Raw genomic sequence first — 19197 nt, 5'->3', positions numbered from 1 at the left:
TTGAGAAGGTTCCAAGTAGAGCTTCAACATGCAACAAGAAGAAATGGGAGTGAGACAAAAAAGCATTCATTTAATTGAAAATAACGATTAAACTGAAACAGGCTGTTTTTCAGCTGATACAAATTTTAGGACCACATGCCTTTAAAAAGGTCAAAGATGTGGATTTAACCTTAATGGTCCTGATGGTTTCCAACGTTACTGGCATGATAAGCAGATCCCACCTGAGATGTTTTCTACGCGCTACAGTGGAGGGGGCGCCATAATGGTCTGGGGTGCTTTTTCCTTCAGTGGAACAATGGAGCTTCAGGAAGTGCAGGGGCATCAAACGGCCGCTGGCTATGTCCAGATGTTGCAGAGAGCATTCCTCATGACAGACGGCCCTCGTCTGTGTGGTAACAACTGGGTTTTTCAACAGGACAACGCTAAAGTATACAATGCCCGCAGGACAAGGGACTTCTTCCAGGAGAACAACATCACTCTTTTGGCCCATCCTGCGTGTTCCCCTGATCTAAATCCAATGGAGAACTTTTTGGGATGGATGTCAAGGGAAGTTTACAAAAATGGACAACAGTTCCAGACAGTAGATGGCCTTCGTGCGGCCGTCTTCACCACTTAGAGAAATGTTCCCACTCACCTCATGGAAACGCTTGCATCAAGCATGCCGAAACAAATTTTTAAAGTGATAAACAATAACGGCGGAGCTACTCATTACTGAGTTCATGTTTGGAAGTTGGTTTTATGTTTTGGGGGGGGTTCGTTTTTTTTTGGAGGTGTGGTCCTAAACTTTTGATCAGCTGAAAAACAGCCCGTTTCAGTGTATTCGTTGTTTTCATTAAATTGAATGCTCAAAAAAATGGTTTTGTCTCACTCATTTCTTCTTGTTGCATGTTGAAGCTCTACTTGGAACCTTGTTAAGATCCAGCCATGCTAAATATGATTTTTTTCCATTTTTCAAGTGGTCTTAAACTTTTGATCAGGACTGTATAAAGGTATCGCCGCGTCCGTATCGACCGGCTCTATAAACATATTACATGACCTAACCCCTCAGATGAACACTGTAAAAAATAAATAAAAACTGTGCTAAATAAAGCATTTTTTGGTCACCTTACATCACAAAAAGTGTAATAGCAAGCGATCAAAAAGTCATACGCACCCCAAAATAGTACCAGTCAGTCATCTCATCCGGCAAAAATCATACGCTACCCAAGATAAAATCGCCTGAAAACTATGGCTCTCAGACTATGGAAACACTAAAACATGATTTTTGTTTAAAAAATAAAATCATTGTGTAAAACTTACATAAATAAAAAAATTGTATACATATTATTAGGTATAGACACGTCCGTGACAACCTGGTCTATAAAAATACCACATGATCTAACCTGTCAGACGAATGTAGTAAATAAAAAATAAAAACAGTGCCAAAACAACTATTTCTTGTTACCTTGCCTCACAAATAGTGTAATATAGAGAAACAAAAAATCATATGTACCCTAAACTAGTACCAACAAAACTGCCACCCTATCCCGTAGTTCCTAAAATGGGGTCGCTTTTTTGGAGTTTCTACTTTAGGGGTGCATCAGGGGGGGCTTCAAATGGGACATGGTGTCAGAAAACCAGACCAGCAAAATCTGCCTTCCAAAAATCGTATGGCATTCCTTTCCTTCTGTGCCCTGCCGTGTGCCCGTACAGCAGTTTACGACCACATATGGGGCGTTTCTGTAAACTACAGAATCAGCCATAAATATTGAGTTTTGTTTGTCTGTTAACCCTTGCTTTGTAACTGGAAAGAAAATTAAAATTGAAAATCTGCCAAAAAAGTGAAATTTTTAAATGGTATCTCTATTTTCCATTAATTCTTGTGGAACAACTAAAGGGTTAAAAAAGTTTGTAAAATCACTTTTGAGTACCTTGAGGGGTGTAGTTTGTAGAATGGGGTCACGTTTTTGGGTGGTTTCTATCATGTAAGCCTCACAAAGGGACTTCAGACCTGAACTGGTCCCTCAAAATTGGGTTTTTGAAAATTTTTGAAATTTCAAGATTTGCTTCTAAAACTTCTAAGCCTTGTAACGTCCCCCAAAAATAAAATGTCATTCCCAAAATGATCCTAACATGAAGTAGACATATGGGGAATATGAAGTAATAACTATTTTTGTAGGTATTACTATGTATTATAGAAGTAGAGAAATTGAAACTTGCAAATTTTTGGGAAATTTTTTATTTTTTTTATAAATAAAAATGAATTTTTTTTACTCCATTTTACCAATGTCATAAAGTACAATATGTGACGAAAAAACAATCTCAGAATGGCCTGGATAAGTAAAAGCGTTTTAAAGTTCTCACCACATAAATGTGACACTGGTCCTTAAGGTTAAAAAGGAGCCCAGTCCCTAAGGGGGTTAATTCTTTACTTGGGGGAATATTTTTTTTTTTTACATATGAAACTTTTTTTTAACACAATTTGTTTTATTTTACACTTTTCGTCCCCCATAAGGTCATACAAGACTTCTGGGGGACATTTAACTGACATTTTTCACTGTTGATTTCTCCTGTAACTGGGGCTAACATAGTAGCCCCAGTTACAGGAGAAATAAACCCCCTAGAGAGGCTGTACATGCCCGGCCCCGTCGATCACATGACCACCGGGCCGGAACAGGGAGCACATAGCACTTCCTGCGCTGTATACACAGTGATCGGTGAGTGCTGTGTATACAGCAATCTAGAAGGCGGGGACACCTGGGCACTGTCCCTGCCTTCTCTGAGGGTTGCCCTGCTGTCACTGAAAGCGGGCAGCCAGATCTGCAGCTGCACAATTAGCATGCAGCTGCAGTCTCTGAATGGACGTTCAGGAAGTCCAATTCAGAGATATAGAACCACCTCCCAGACTTTTTTTGTCTATGGGTGGACGGGAGGTGGTTAAAAGTATTGGCACTCCTTCACATTCTATTTCATGCTTCCTTGCACTTAGCAGAACAGAGAATGTCGACCAGTTGCAGACTTGCCACTAAGGACTTGGACTTCAAGTAGGCAGAGAAAAGAGGGGAGCGTTTCAGCCAGGGTTCGCTATGTGCACGTTATCTGCCTACTGTTCTGACATCAGAAATCCTCCCTCTAGAAGAACCAAGAGAGCCCTTGGAATGGACTCCAAGTTGAATCATGGGGCCTCTACCTGTTACAATCAATAAGGCTACTTTCACACTAGCGTTCGGGGCTCCGCTTGTGAGCTCCGTTTGAAGGCTCTCACAAGCGGCCCCGAACGCATCCATACTGCTCCAATGCATTCTGAGTGGATGCGGATCCGCTCAGAATGCATCAGTCTGGCAGCGTTCAGCCTCCGCTCAGCAAGCGGACACCTGAACGTTGCTTGCAGCGTTCGGGTGTCCGCCTGGCCGTGCGGAGGCAAACTGATCCGTCCAGACTTACAATGTAAGTCAATGGGGACGGATCCGTTTGAAGTTGACACAATATGGCTCAATTTTCAAACGGATCCGTCCCCCATTGACTTTCACACTTAGAATTTTTTCCAAACTATAATGCAGACGGATCCGTTCTGAACGGATCCAAACGTCTGCATTATAGGAGCGGTTCCGTCTGTGCAGACACCAGACGGCCCCGCTCTGAACGCAAGTGTGAAAGTAGCCCAACTAATACATTTTGGTTGGAAAATACTTCTCAAAATGGGTAGAAGCCTTTCCTACAAAGGGTAAGAGCTGCAATGTGTGGGATCAGATCAGGGGTCAACTTCACAGGGAAGATGATGCCAATGTGCCTGGAAATGCTAGTTTACACAAAACAAAGAAACTGGGTAGAAAGTAAATATACCTTTATCGTTAAATGATTATTTGAAAAACAGTTAAAATTGTTGGTGGTACAAAAAACACAAGGCTGACAATGCCTAAGCAGGAGATTCAGGCTGATCGCTATATATAATTACACAACTGGACAAGTAAATTAAGTACGGTACATGTGTATCCCCGAAGTAGTAGATGCAAACCCTAATAAAGTGCAAGTACTAATAAAAATAAATATAAGTCACGTTGTTGAGGAACGGTTGAGACATATGCATATATATCCATGCATGCCTGCAAACACGTGCAGGCATGTATGGTATATATGTGCATACATTAGCCATAGCATCATGGGACGATGTGCGCAGATGTGCCCAGCATCTGCGCACGTCTGCCCATGGTGATCCCCAGGGGCTCATGGTGGCCCCTGTGGGAAATATGTGCCCCCCTTATATTGTAGGGGCTTGTGCCCCCTTATCTGTGCCCCCTTATATATGAATGTGGCCCCTTAGATAATCCCCCTTAATATATGCCCCCTTATCATATATATGTGCCCCTATACAGTTATATAGGAGGGCTTATTCCTGCCCCTATGTGAATAATGTCCATTCATATATGCGAGTTCCCATGCCCCTCTGTGCCGCTCACCTCCGGCGCTGTAATTACAGCGCCAGAGATGTGCGATATCTCCACAGGCGGGAGGATCAAAGGATCCCCCTGCCTGGGAGAGCGGGCTGGCGCAGGGCGGCAAAACGGGCGCGAGCGCTGCAGGGTTTAAATACCCCAGCAGCACTGCGCTCTGGCAGATCGCCCCCCCCCCCTGAAGATGAGCGGATCCTGTGCTCAGAACGGGACCCCTCCATACAGGAGAGCGCAGGCAGCGATGTGCTGCGCTCTGAAGAAATGACCAGCCAGAGAGAGAGCGCAGGCACACTGAGCCCTGCACCCGGAACAAGAGAAGAGAGTTGGAGAGCCCAGAGCAGTTGAGCCCAGAGGAGGAAAGCAGAAGGACGGAGCAGCTGCTGGCTAAGTATCGATTTCCCCTGTCCTGCTTCCTCCTTAACCCCTGAGGCCCTGAACCCCTGTTATGCCACATTAACCCCTGCTGAGACCCTGGCAGACCTCCAGCAGTAACCCCTACACTGCCTGTCCCATGTTGTCCCAACATCCCCAGCAGTCCCCTGTTAACCCCTTCAGTGCCCTATTCCCTTACTCTCCCCTGATTAACCCTTTCCCTGCCAGGCATTACCCCTGGTATCTCTCCCCTGGTCCCCGGACACTTTGTACCCCTGATGTCCGAGCCCTGTTCCCCTGTCCTGCCTGCATTAACCCCTTTACCCTGGTGGCCCTGATTAACCCCTGGTGGTTACCCTGGTTCCCTGCCTTGGGTGTCTCTGTAGAGCATGCCTCTGCTCTGCAAACAATATTGTGTAATTAACCCTCTTGTTACCCCGTAGGGACAGTGAGTACAGACGGGTGGGGTTGTTACTGATATTTGTGTGTATGCGAATGTATTATTGTATTGTATAGATAGTGTGTGGGGTGGAATTTGGGATTGAGCTGTGTAGTGTAGTTAGGTTTGTATTGTGTTTATTGTAGTACCATTTCTATACTGCGGTGTGTACTTCTGTATGTATATATATTCATATCCATTGATCTATGAATATATATAGATATAGCATATTGTTAGACTTGTATAATTGTATTGTGTAATAAATATTCCTTATTGTTCATAATACAGTGTATGGTGTTTTTACTAGTCGCCGCCGTAGTATAGTGATAGTAAGTCGCACGTAGTGTAGTTCAGTGTAGTGTATATGCAATCAGAGGTAATCAGTAGTGTTTTATGTTTATAAAGATATAAATGGGCGGAGTCATCAATAGACGGCTCCTCCTATTTATGAATATTAATTATCGATATTTGCATAAATATTGGTGATTAATATTCCCCCTTAACAGTCACGTTAAAACTTATAACAGTCCAGACAACATCAAATGAAACATGTATGTAGACATACCAGAAAGCTGTATCTTCTACACCCCGACACACATTTCGTCTAATGCTTCATCAGGGGGTAAGGGCACCTACATGCAGTTACACACACTGCTCTATATACACAGTACACAGCTCTGCTACATGCAGGTTACACATACAGCTCTGCTACACAGTACTGCTACATGCAGGTTACACATACATCTCTAGTACACAGCTCTATTTGATGGCTACAGTTCTGTACACTCTACCAGCTGCTGTGCACATCTGACCCCTCCCACACACGTGACTCATCACAGGTCCTTTGCCTCTCCAGCAGCTAGCAGCTCCGTCAGGCAAAGAGTGTGTGTAGTAGGGCATATTTTGAGTTAGGGAGGAGGGAGTTTTGCCTGACGGAGGATGGAGTTGTGGATGATGTCTGACGATGTCCTAATATGTATGCCGTACACCTTGATAAGAAGTTGCAGGAACAAATTGAAATAACTATAAAAGTTCAACCAGGAATCTGAATTTTATAACAAAGAAAAGCAGTTACAGGATACGGTGGAACGTTTTCAGTTCCACCTAAAATAAACAATGCCAATTTGCAAGAGATTTACAGGATTTTACGGATAACAAGGCACATTTCTTTCTGAGTCTGGAGCCGAAACGGGAACTCGAGCAAGAGGGTTCTTTAACTGTCACGAGGGTGTCAAGACCCACGCCTGACTCAGTTATACCCGGGGTCAGGAAGTCACAGCGGTTGGCTGCGCGCTCTATGTAAGATAGGGCTGTTTACTTATGGTAGCTTTCTGGGTTTGCTTTGCAACCCTTTTTGGCTCACTCAGGGATCCGTAGCTCCTTCTCCTCAGCTGTTCCTTGTCCAGCACTCCCAACCTCCTTATATTCCCCTCTCACACTTCTCTGGTTGCCAGATATAGAGCTTCCTGCCTGGACTTCTATACTGATCCTCTGGAGCTGTGTTGCTGCATTCTCTGGTTGTTGGTCCAGAACGTTACCCTCCGGATCCCTGTTGGACCTTTGTGGTCTGCTGTGATCGCCCACCTGGGTGTATGTGTTTGTCTGTATTGTCTGTCCTCTCCCTGGTGTTTCCCTCTTAGTGTCAGTGGTGCGGACTAGCGATCCCACCGGCCCGTTCACCATCTAGGGCTCATTCTAGGGAAAGCCAGGGTTTAGGCACGTGATCGCCGCACGGGTGAGGAACCCGTCTAGGGACGTCAGGGCAGTCAGGTGCCAGCCGCAAGGTGAGTCAGGGGTCACCACCTTTCCCTCTCCCTTGGGCAGGGCTTTCCCTTTTCCCTCCCTTTGCGTGACGCCGGTCATTACATCAACAGAGGCTGAGGCTTCAGACTCAGAAAGGGAGAGACAAAACAAAGCAAGAAGTAGAGGCCAGGGAGGAAGATCTAGATGTAGAGGGGGACACCAACAATGAAGAGGTGCTACCACACATTTTAGAACAGGAGACCCTTTACCCCCTTCGCAAAAGGAATACGTTGTCTCAGCCCACATAAGGCGAGTTGACGCTGAAACCAAAGTAATTTATCTTGTCGGTCCCTGACTGATTCCGAAATGTTAATCCTTAAATGTGGATCATTTGTACCCACATTTAATTTCAATTTATTTAATTGGGTAAAGGATGTCAACTTGCTTGCCAGAAAACTACGCTGGCAAACATTTTCAGTTACAAAACAAAAAAGAGCCGTGATCTAGGCATTCCAGTTGAGATCCTAGAAGATGTTAAGTTGCTATATGGACTAGATAAGGAGACTGTTAACCTGAATGGTGAAGGTCCATTTACTGTACCAACTTAAAAGAACAAGAGTTGTAAAATGTCCCCTCAGAGCGATATTTCATGCATTGATTTATTCCTGAAAAATGCAGTGAGATCTCACAGCATTGAAACCTCTCCCCTCACATCACAATATCAGTCATGAGGAACACAAGGTCCTAATTTCCCTTGAAAAGGATCAATCCATCACCATAAAACCCTCAGACAAAAGGGGGTAACGTGGTGATGGACACAAAACAATATGCAGATATGTGAAAATCTCTCCTTAAATAGAGGGAAATATATGAATCTCTCCAGGCTGACCCTACTTTTTAATATAGAGGGAAATTGAAAGAGATACTACTTAGAAGGAAAAAAAAATAAAAAATCAGTGAGGAGAATTTGACTACCTCTATCCGGCCCATCCTGTAATTGCAACCTTCTATTGCCTCCCCAAGATCCACAAAGGGACATCTCCTCTTAAGGGTAGTCCCATAGTTTCTAGTGTTGGCAGCTTGTCACAGAACTGTGATATTAACATAGAAAAGATCTTAAGACCCTTTGTACAGACCCTCCCATCCTATAGACTGGATACAGGGGGATTTCCTTCTGCAACTTGAATAGATATAGGAGGATTAGTGGTTTGCTTCCATTGATGGAGGCCTTCTACTTCATACAGTTTTGGTCCAAGGGCGGTCGAACATTTTGTGAAGGCTAGGGGCCAACAATTGGTAGTCCATAATGAATTCATAGTGGAGGTAATTGAATTTGTCTTTTTTTCTGTTTGACCACAAATTCTACCACCGGATCAGGGGACTGCGATGGGAATTTCTTATGCACTAACCTATGCAAATCTGCTCCTGGGCTGGGGGTAAGAGACGATGGTGTTTGATGATGTGACAATGCAGGGTACTGATGTGGTTCTCTGGATCCGCTTCATTGAAGATATTTTTGTCTTTGGAGCGGGCCCAGAGGGAACTTCTGTGAATTTGTTTAACAACTAAATGTGAACCCCATTATTTGAGATTCACGTTTGAAATTGCGAAAGATGAACTCCCTCTTATATACGCACAAAGATCAGATACAGGTAACCTCACGACAACCATTTACCGGAAACCCACTCCATTTTGAGGTGGTAAAGCAGTCATCCCACCCAACTCAAACAGGGTATACTGACAGGGCAGTACCTTAGACTCCAGCTAAACTGCTCGGAGGAACAGGACTTTGCGGGCCAGGCTAAACACCTAAGAACATAGTTTCAGTATAAGGGGTATCCCGACAAAACTGAGTTTGGCATTTCAAAGGGCACCCAAGCAAGATCGTACCACATTACTACAACAATCAGATGTGAAAATGGAGTCACAGAAAACAAATCCGACTAATTGAGTCCTTTGACGCCACGGCTAGATGGGTGAGGGAAGTCATTTCCCAACATTGGGACACACTTCTGATGGACCAGAATTCTGTGACGCCATTGGTCCTAGACCCTCTATCACATATAGAAGGGGCAGGTCTGAGAGATCACCTTGTACGTAGTCACTATATATCAAAATCAGATAAAGACCCCAAAACATGGTTAGACAATCCCATATCAGGTTGTTTCTGCAAGGCAACTGCAGCTTCTGTAACCACGTACAAGTCCTTCGAAGGGAATGTGGATGCTACCACATTAAACATCTGACTTCATAAACTGCCACACAATATGGTTGGTTTATTTAATCACATGTCAGTGTGGTCTCCAGTACGTGGGGTAAACAAGGAGAGAACTCTTGCTGCGAATTGGGTTGGACAGATTCTGGTGGTAGAACCAGCCATTGCTTGGAAATGCTGATACTGGCATTTCGGACACGCCCCCCTGCTGATGCAAGATGCTCTGTATGCCCGGTAACATACGGATGACGTCAGACAACCCAGTAGCAGTAAGGTAGGCGTGCTTTCGGTATCTATTTAAAGCGGCAGCATGGGGCTCCACACTGCCGCTGGACATATTGGAACATATCACGCTGCCATATCGCATGCACTTTGAGGTAGCAGGGCTAATTATCGGCCTTCCCTCAGTGCTCTGAGTGACACCGATCTAGAACTGTGGGGTTTATTATTCCTCCAACCTTAGCTCCTCGGCCCCTGATGAGACTGGGGGTATCCATTAGGATGAAACATGTTTTTTAGAACTTATTATTTTTACATGATTGACTTATTTTGGTTAGGTTTATATACCTGTAATAGGCACGGTAGCGAATAGGACTCCCCTCATTAGTTTCCCTGACAGGGTATTCCAGGGATTGTAAAAATAGGGTTAGGTACTGGATGGGGCCGCTCTGGTCAGGGCGATGACTCCATATTAGGAGGCTTTAGAGCATAATAGACCTGACAGGGCAAAGCAGATATTGGACACACGTATTGTATCATCTTAGCCCCTCCTGCTCATCACTTCCCCGTCAAGCGGTATCTACCAATATTGATATCCAGGCTATAACCTATTCATCAGTATACCAGTAAGACCGTTTAAATTTGTTGTATCTGTGTTATACTTAGCTTTTAATAAATTGTTTCTAAAATACCTTTTTTTGATTATGTTCATGGTAGATTTGTAAGGGAGCCAAGTGGGAGTATTTCACTATATACTCTTACAAGTACACGCTCTGAGATTAGTTTTTCATCCAAATCCTACTGAACATCTGAGAAGGAGCTTAACCATTCAGTCTGGAGAAGGCACCCTTTAAACCCGAGACAGCTGGAACAGTGTGCTCACAAGGAGTGGGCCAAAATACCTGTGGACAGATGCTTTTTTTTTGTACATCAAAAGGTTCTGCAACATATTATTAGGTTAAGGGTACCATCATTTGTGTCCTGGCCAATATTTTTCTAAAGATACTCCAAGCCCCATCCAACAACCTTAAACCTATACAATAACCATTTAAAAATATCCATTCACATGCATATATCCAAAAACCTTCTGGGAAATGGTAACTCAAAAGCAAAATTATGACAGGGATTATGGACATAAAACATCCAAAAATATGCCGAAGCACATTGGAAAAACAGATCCAATAACATTTTTCATTGCCAAGAAAATTATATATATTATGAAAAATATAAAATTATAACCAATGGCAATTTACAATATAGCCACTAACCTCTTGCGATACAAGAAGTATTGAGTAAAAAAAAAAAAAAAAAAAAAAAGTACCAGTTTACTTTACCCCCATGAGCAAATCAGACCATATTAATATTTTTTTTTAGAATTGGTAATTTCTGACCTCCAGAAAATTTATACCTAATACTTGAGATGAATAGATTGATAGTTCAATTATTAAACCATCTGATAAGTGGGGGTATATCTAGTGGTAATAAATCACATCTAAAAATGGGCCTCGATTTTCTATCAGATCCTCTGTGCTATGGTGTTTTGGAAACTGATCCCATTCATTGCTTCCTTGCTGAATTGAAATCCATCTTAAAGCTGGGCCTTCAGGATGGGATTTGCTTCTAAAGTTCTCAGCTGGTGTTTGGTGGTGTCACGAGGGTGTCAAGAGCCACGTCTGACTCAGTTATACCCGGGGTCAGGAAGTCGCAGCGGGTGGCTGCGCGTTCTATGTATAAAGATAGTGCTGTTTATTAGTGGTAGCTTTCTGGGTTTGCCTTGCAACCCTTTTTGGCTCACTCAGGGATCCGTAGCTTCTTCTCCTCAGCTGTTTCTTGTCCAGCACTCCTAACCTCCTTATATTCCCCTCTCTCACTTCTCTGGTTGCCAGATATAGAGCTTCCTGCCTGGACTTCTATACTGACCCACTGGAGCTGTGTAGCTGTGTTCCCTGGTTGTTGTTCCAGAACGTTACCCTCCGGATCCCTGTTGGGCTTTTGTTGTCTGCTGTTGTAGCCCACCTGGGATTATATGTTTTGTCTGTCCTCTCCTTGGTGTTTTCCTTTTAGTGTCAGTGGTGTGGACTAGTGTTCCCACCGCCCCGTTCACTACGTAGGGCTCATCTTAGGGAAAGCCAGGGTTTAGGCACGTGATCGGCGTACGGGTGAGGAACCCGTCTAGGGACATCAGGGCAGTCAGGTGCCAGCCTCAAGGTGAATCAGGGGTCACCACCTTTCCCTCTCCCTTGGACAGAGCCTTCCCATTTCCCTCCCTTTGTGTGACGCCGGTCATTACAGGTGGATCTCCTGCTCCCCGTCCGTCTTAAGCCAAGTCCTTCTCCTTCCCATTTGTTGCGTGTTCTGGCTAGGCCTTAGGAATACGCTGGTTCCTGCACCTTGCGCTAGAAACAGGTAGTCTTATCTCCAGACCCCTAGCTGAGGGTTGGCTTCAGTTTCAGCTAGGTTTAGGTTCCAGCGCATGAGCACTTGCACCCTAAGGATTTGCTTATGTTAGCAGTCAGGGAAAGGCTCAGGGATTGTCAGGTGGTGACTGACCTAGTGGATGAGGATGACTTAGTCATCAATTTGTCCGGTGTTGAATTGCCCCCGGACTGCACCTCAGCTTTCAACAAAGGACTGGGGTTCAGTCTAGTTGAGCAATTTGACTGGAACACTTTTGAGATTTAATTATATAAGTCCATCAGAAAAATGTATCTCCACAAAACATTCCATGATGCCCCTGCGGTTTCTGTCTCACCGAGACAGGGCGAGATCCCTGTGGCGGTTGGACACGAAAGAGATGCTCAGTACGATTTTTGATGAATCCGAGATTGCCTGTCTAGATCCTAGTAAACAGATTTTGATGAATGTGAAAAGGGGGAAGAAAAGTGGAAAAGGTTCACAGGCGGGATCAGACGTCAGGGCATTGGTATACCCTCGGTTCCCCTTTAATGTTTGTCCAGTGGAATTCGAGGCAATACGGTGGTTACGCGATAACCCTGACATTGTAGTTAAACCTGCCGAGAAGGGGGGCAACATCGTTTTGATGTCCCTTGAGTATTATAAATCAGAGGCCCTGAGACAACTCGAAGATGTAGGAACATATCAGAAACTATATAATGACCCAGTTCCCACCCTGCAGCTGCAACTGAGGGATTTGTTGTAAAAATACATCAACAATCGGCTTCCTCGCTAGCAACAGTATAGACAAGCTATTACCAACACATCCTAGGAGACCATCCTGGTATTTTCTGCCAAAGGTGCATAAGTCACCCACCCGACCCCCCCCCCAGCCGCCCCATTGTGGCGGGGATCGGGTCGGTGACTGAACCTTTGTCGAAATACCTGGATTGGCTCTTGAGACCAGCCCTGAAGAGATCAGTTACCTATCTGAAAGACACCAAGGACTTTCTTCTGGCACTGGAGGGTCTCCAGGGGCAGGGAGACTGGAACCTGGTGTCATTAGATGTAGAAAGCCTATATACCCGCATCCCTCAGCGAGCGGGGGTAGGGGCTGTCATGGAGGTGTTGTTGTCCACTGACAAGGATGAGACCTATATTTAATTTATTGAGGAAGTGCTGACTTGTGTTAAGCAATAATACTTTCAGGTTTGGTCAACAGTGGTACCAGCAGGTACACGGCACGGCGTTGGGGACGCCAGTGTCGTGTACCTTCGCCAACATATACCTCAACAACCTGGAAAACAAATATGTATTCCGCACAAAAAAAAACTTTTTGGGCAAACATTCAGATGTTCTTGCACTACGTGGATGACGTCTTCATGGTGTGGAGGGGAAGTCGAGCAACATGCGAAGATTTCGTGGCCTATTTAAATCGCGAAAATGACATGACCATGTACTTCACCTTAAATTTCGGGGGTGAGACTCTGGAGTTTCTTGATGTTCGGGTCATTATTCGCGATGGCGAAATAATAACAGAGGGGTTTCACAAACCCACTGCTTCTAATTCCCTTCTACACCATGAGAGCTTCCATCCACGGAGCGTGAAGGAGGCAATACCATATGGACAATTCACGCGATTAAGACGCATTAACAGCTGCATTGAGGGATATGTGAGACAGGCCACTGAGCTAAAAAAAAAAAAAAAAAAAGCTTATTGAAGAGGGAGTATCCTTTGAGAATGTTAGAGGAGGCTCTCATGAGGGCAGGTACGAAAACACAAAAGGAGCTATTACACCAGAGAAAAAAAAATCTGAAAAGGATAATAGATTTGTATTTGTGTTCAAATATAGCCCAATGGCTGATGCAATTAAGAAAATCATTCATGACAATTGGGATCTACTAAAAAGTGAGAAATTCCTAGATGACTTTACGGATAGGAAACCCGTCATTACCTTTAGAAAAACACACACCCTTAGAGATCATTTAGTTAGCAACCACATGAAGTGTGAGCAGTCTCCTAACCAGTGGCTTAATGTAAAAAACCCTCAGGGAATTACCGGTGCGGCAATTGTTCCTTCTGTGGTTACATACTCCGGGAGAAGATCCTATCTATAGGAAATGTATCACACAGAATGAAACAATTCTGCACATGTAAAACCACATATGTCGTGTACGTGGTCAAATGTGAATGCGGTGCATTCTATATAGGCAAAACACCTCAATTCCATCAAAACAAAGGGCTGCCCACGTCTAATAGACCATGTTTGACAAAAACACGGGGGTAATAAAAAATGCCTGGGTTTTGCTGGAATCAAGGTGGTTCCACAATTAAAACGAGGCAACAGGCATCGCCTCCTGCTGCAAAAAGAAGCGCGATGGATAATTCGCACGGATGCCATGGGACCCCTAGGTCTGAACAATCGGAATGACCTCAGTGTATTCATTTGAAAATGTACTAATCGTCTTTTGATTGAAGTTCATTTGTACACGCACACAGGTGTTGCCTATATTTGCGATTGAGGAATACTTAACCCCTATGGGGTTGACGTTCACACTCCTCCTTAAATAGGCTGGCACACCTGTATGCGTCATCTAGGTAGCCGGAAGAAGCACAACTGTGCGAAACGGCTGTCGCTGCCGCACACCGCTCAGGCGGTTTCTGATTTAAGTAAAAGGCTTGTTCGCCCCAGCCCTGAAAAAGCATGTACCTATTATCACAATAAAGTGATGATACGCTGAAACTCTGCGTTTGGTGAGTGCCGCAGATTTTTCTTATCTTCTCGATTATACACCGATTATTGTCAGGTGGTGACCTTTCCCTGTTCCCTAGCTTTAGGGCCTAGCCTGGTGTTTTGTTGCTTTTGTTGTATTTGGTTTGCTTCCCTTCCCTCACCTACCGTGACATTATAAACTGCCAATACAGTCATTTTTTTTCCCTTGCTCTGTGCAAAATAGAAGCTGTTGATGCACTGGTGGATCGCATGCAGGATTTATCTTGGGAGGTAGCTGACCTCCGTAATTCTGTTATACTGTGTCAGATTCCTGCCATCTGGCTCCGCTGGTGGGAACCAGGCCAGCCTTGAACCAAAGGTTCTTCTCCCAGATAGGTTTTCTGGGGGAAGGGAAAGCTTTGTTCGGTTCAGGGAATCCTGTAGATTGAATTTTAGTCTACGTCCGATCTTATCTGGAGACGAAAGTCAAAGAGTGGGGATTATCATTTCTCTGCCAATCGGTTCTCAGTCCCTCCGATCGGTGGAGGAATTTTTCATAGCCCTGGGCCTGATTTATGATGATCCAGACCAGGTCTCTGGCTGAATCTAAGCTGCGTAGCTTGAGTCAGGGAGAACGTTCTGCTGAGTCATATTGTGCTGAATTTAGAAGATGGGCAACTGAGTGGAATGACCCAGCACTCAGTAGTCAGTTCCGTCAGGGGCTGTCTGAAAGACTAAAAGACGCCCTTGCATTTCATAAAAACCCTGATTCCTTGGCGGCCATGTCCCTAGCAGTACGGATTAATAGATGCCTGAGGGAGAGGTGCAAGGTTCCCCTCAACCAGGATGCACTATCCTGTGAGGAAATTGTTCCTCCTGTCCCTCGGGGCACAGTGACACTTGAACCACTGCCTGCGGATGAACCTATGCAGTTCGGTCAGGTCCAAGGCCGGCGCTACCATAGAGGCAAGGGGGGCATTTGCCCCCGGGCCCCCGACTCCTTAGGGGCCCCCAGCTCTGGCCCGGCCGCAACTACTATATTATCTATAAATGAATAATTATATTGTGTGCGGCTGTAACCGCCAGATCTCTGAGAAGTTCTGACAGACGTTCATGCAGGAGGTACTGAAGATGTTCTTTTGTTTTGGTTTCGCTTTGACATCTCTTCTCCCTCTTCCAGCTGTCATCTATTAGCAGTGATTCCTTCCCTTTATATCCCCTCCCATACTGCCTCACTTTGCGGTTTATACTACTTCTTGGATTGGGCTCACTGCTAGAAGTTGCAACTGCTGGTTTCTCAGATAAGTCCATGCCTTTATTTGTGTTTTCCTGTTGGCTTGATTCTAGGTGACCCTGACTCCCTCCGTATTAAGTGCAGGGAGTCGGTGGTAGTGTCCCCTCACTATTATAGGGGTTTTAGATGTCACTCAGTCTAGGTACGTGAACATGCAACTTTTTATCATAGAGATCTTTGCATGGGCTGAGCAGTCAGGGAGAGCGCTAGGGCTATTATAGGGCTCACCCATTTGTTCCTTAGTTTGGGATCAAGTCAGTCGGATCTTTATTTGTTACTTCTTGTTTTCTGCAACACCATCCGTGACATTATAAACCGCCAAAACAGTCTTAAGCATGGATCCGGTTTCAGCCTTGACAGACCGCATGCAGGGTCTTTCATTGGAGGTAGCAGAGCTCCGTAAAACTGTATCTCAGTTTCAGGTGACCAGTTCTGCTTGCGTTCATGGAGTTTGTTCAGAGCCTAAGATCTCGCTTCTGGATACCTTCTCTGGGGGTAGTGAGAATTTTGTTAGTTTTAGAGAGGCTTGCAAACTCCATTTTCGCCTACTTCCCCATTCCTCTGGTGATGAGGAGCAGAGGGGGGGGGATCATCATTTCACTGCTCAGGGATAACGCTCAGTCTTGGGCCTTTTCGCTGCCGGAGGGGGCACAGCCCCTCCATTCAGAGGATGAATTTTTTGTAGCTCTGGGTCAGATATATGATGATCCGGATCGTATTGCTCTGGCTGAATCTAAACTGCGTCTTTTATGCCAGGGTAAACAGTCCGCAGAGATATACTGTTCAGAATTTTGGAGATGGGCAGCTGATACTGGTTGGAATGATGCTGCACTCCGAAGTCAATTTTGCCATGGTCTTTCAGAGGGATTGAAAGATGCATTTGCCTTTCATGAGAGACCTACCTCCTTGGAGTCTGCCATGTCTCGGGCTGTTCGTATTGACAGGCGTCAGAGAGGAGAGATCACTCCTTCCTGTCATACTCAGTCCAAGGACAGTGAGGTGGTCTCATTCAGTGCTCAGGGGCCTCATTCTCTCTCATTCCACTCTGAGCAGGAGCCCATGCAGCTGGTTTTGCTTGCCTCTAACAGAGAAAGCGGCTTGTGGTAAGTGCAGTGCCTTGACCTTTCCCCCTTTTACCTTGCTCCTAAAATACTTATCATATACTCAGTATGCTCTACCTCTCTGATGCTCCCTCTGCTCCATCCGTTGATTCCCTTTATATGTACTCCCTCCACATGTACAACTATGATCCAGATTCCTATGTATTATGACAATCTTGGGGGCCGCTCCTGGACTTTTTCCTCCTTTTTCCAACATTTTCATCAAGGCTCTCATTTTCTACATCTTCTCTGGACTTGTGTTCTGTTAAACTCACTCCCGGCTGTATTATATGATCAAGAGTGATATATTTGTGGTTTCTGACAGTTTTTCCTTAAATATGCTCCATAAGAAATTGTTCTTCAGCCTACACCAGGGGCTTCTCATCAGGATCCTGAGACTCCTCTCGTTGATGTACACCTTGTATATATTCATTTATATGTATATCTATGTATACTCACTGTTCGTGAATCATGTCATTTTGTCATTTTTGTTGTTTTATCATAGAACCACTGATTGTAATTTTCTGCATTTTCTGTACTTGCACAGTTTGAAAAAGGCTATTGTGCCGAAACGTCACACAAAGTGTTACTTTGCCGCATTACAATAAACAGCACCAAAGCAAATCTTACTGGAGTTTTTTCTATCATATATACGGGGTGGGATCCCGACTCCATGCTCCACCACCGAGTGTGCCACACTGGTCTACTATATTATTATTTTTCCCTAACCGGTTTGTGCACCTGGTACAACATCATGGCAAGCGGTACTTTCTCCTTTGCTCAAGGTGAAAGCACTTCCATGCTTTCCCAAGTCAACATCTCAGGAGATTTCCTGCAAACCTCTCCTTCAGAACTCAAATCAAGGGATCTTGAGAGAGTCCCGAAGGCTGATGAACTATGAGTTACATTGTGTCACATTGGCCGAATATCTGAAGGTCGAACGGATCCCCCGCGGCCTCAGAATTCGCACAAGGCCTACGTTTTTTAAAGATGACCCAGAATTTTGCAAAAGTTTCGAAATGATACTTAACAAATGTTCATTTGACCTGATGGCACTGACACTGTCATACCTACAAGAAGCCATTACCAAAACCCAGACAGAAATAAAGACGACTGAAGAACAGCTAATAGCCATCCTACCACCTGAGGAACTACGCCAACTACAAACAAGAATCGAATCTACACTCCAAAGTCACAGAAAAGAGATAGAGAACACCAAACGGAATAAATTCCTCTGTGATGCAGAGAATTACAGAATGAACAGTATACAAATGGCCCGACTACAACCGCCCATCCACCTACAGACCGAGATACCGCTCACAGTCAAAGAATTCGTCCCATTCAAGTGCCAACAGCGACTCATAGAATCAACCAGAAGCACCGAGCCAACGCTTCCCAAGAGGACGACGAGGGAATCGAGGAGGACCAGCCACCATAACACGAGGAGCCATCACTACAAGATCTCAGGTATCGTCACTAGTTGTGAACATTTCATCACATACACTGGGACCAGCTGAAATGGCCCTGCTCGAAAAGGGCTTATCATACTGCCCGTCAGTTCAAGTGGACTCTTTCCAATTGGACTTAGACCTTTGCAGACTCTTTAGGAACATTCGTCTCAAAGCACATTTTGCAGAACAGGAAACACCAACTCGGAACATCTCTTGTTCCTCTAGCCCACAGGTTTCTATCAGCAGCCTGGGACTAAGGAACAAGAGCCATTACATGCCGCCCAAAAACAAACCTGCAACCCACTTTTATCTCACTTGTGAAAAAAGATGTCACTCTATTCAAGAAAGATCTGTCCTTGGGTAAATACAAATTTCAAAATAACCTAGAGGCAACACAGCGACAGGCACTCACTTCCCTTCGCAAGCAGAAAAAAAATTGTCATTAAACCAGCTGACAAAGGGGGAGCAGTTGTCCTCCTTGATAAAACCCAATACAAGGCAGAAATCTATCGCCAATTACAGGACGAAACCGTATACAAAAAACTCAGTTCTGACCCCACATACACAATCAGAGACAAAATCCAGAAAGTCATTACCCATTACCATGCGTTGAATATCATTGACAATGCAACCCTCACTTTTCTCACTAACAACAACCCAGTTATCCCGGTCCTCTATACGTTACCCAAAATTCACAGAAGCCTACACCATCCCCCCGGTCGTCCTATCGTTGCATCCACCAGTTCACTTTTGTCTCCATTATCCATCCTTTTGGAAAAGTCACTTACACCACTGATTAAAAAGACTTAATCATTCATTTTGGATA

This window comes from Bufo bufo, chromosome 1, assembly GCF_905171765.1.
Source record: "Bufo bufo chromosome 1, aBufBuf1.1, whole genome shotgun sequence".
Classification (NCBI taxonomy): Eukaryota; Metazoa; Chordata; class Amphibia; order Anura; family Bufonidae; genus Bufo; species Bufo bufo.
This window is presented reverse-complemented; position numbering follows the sequence as displayed.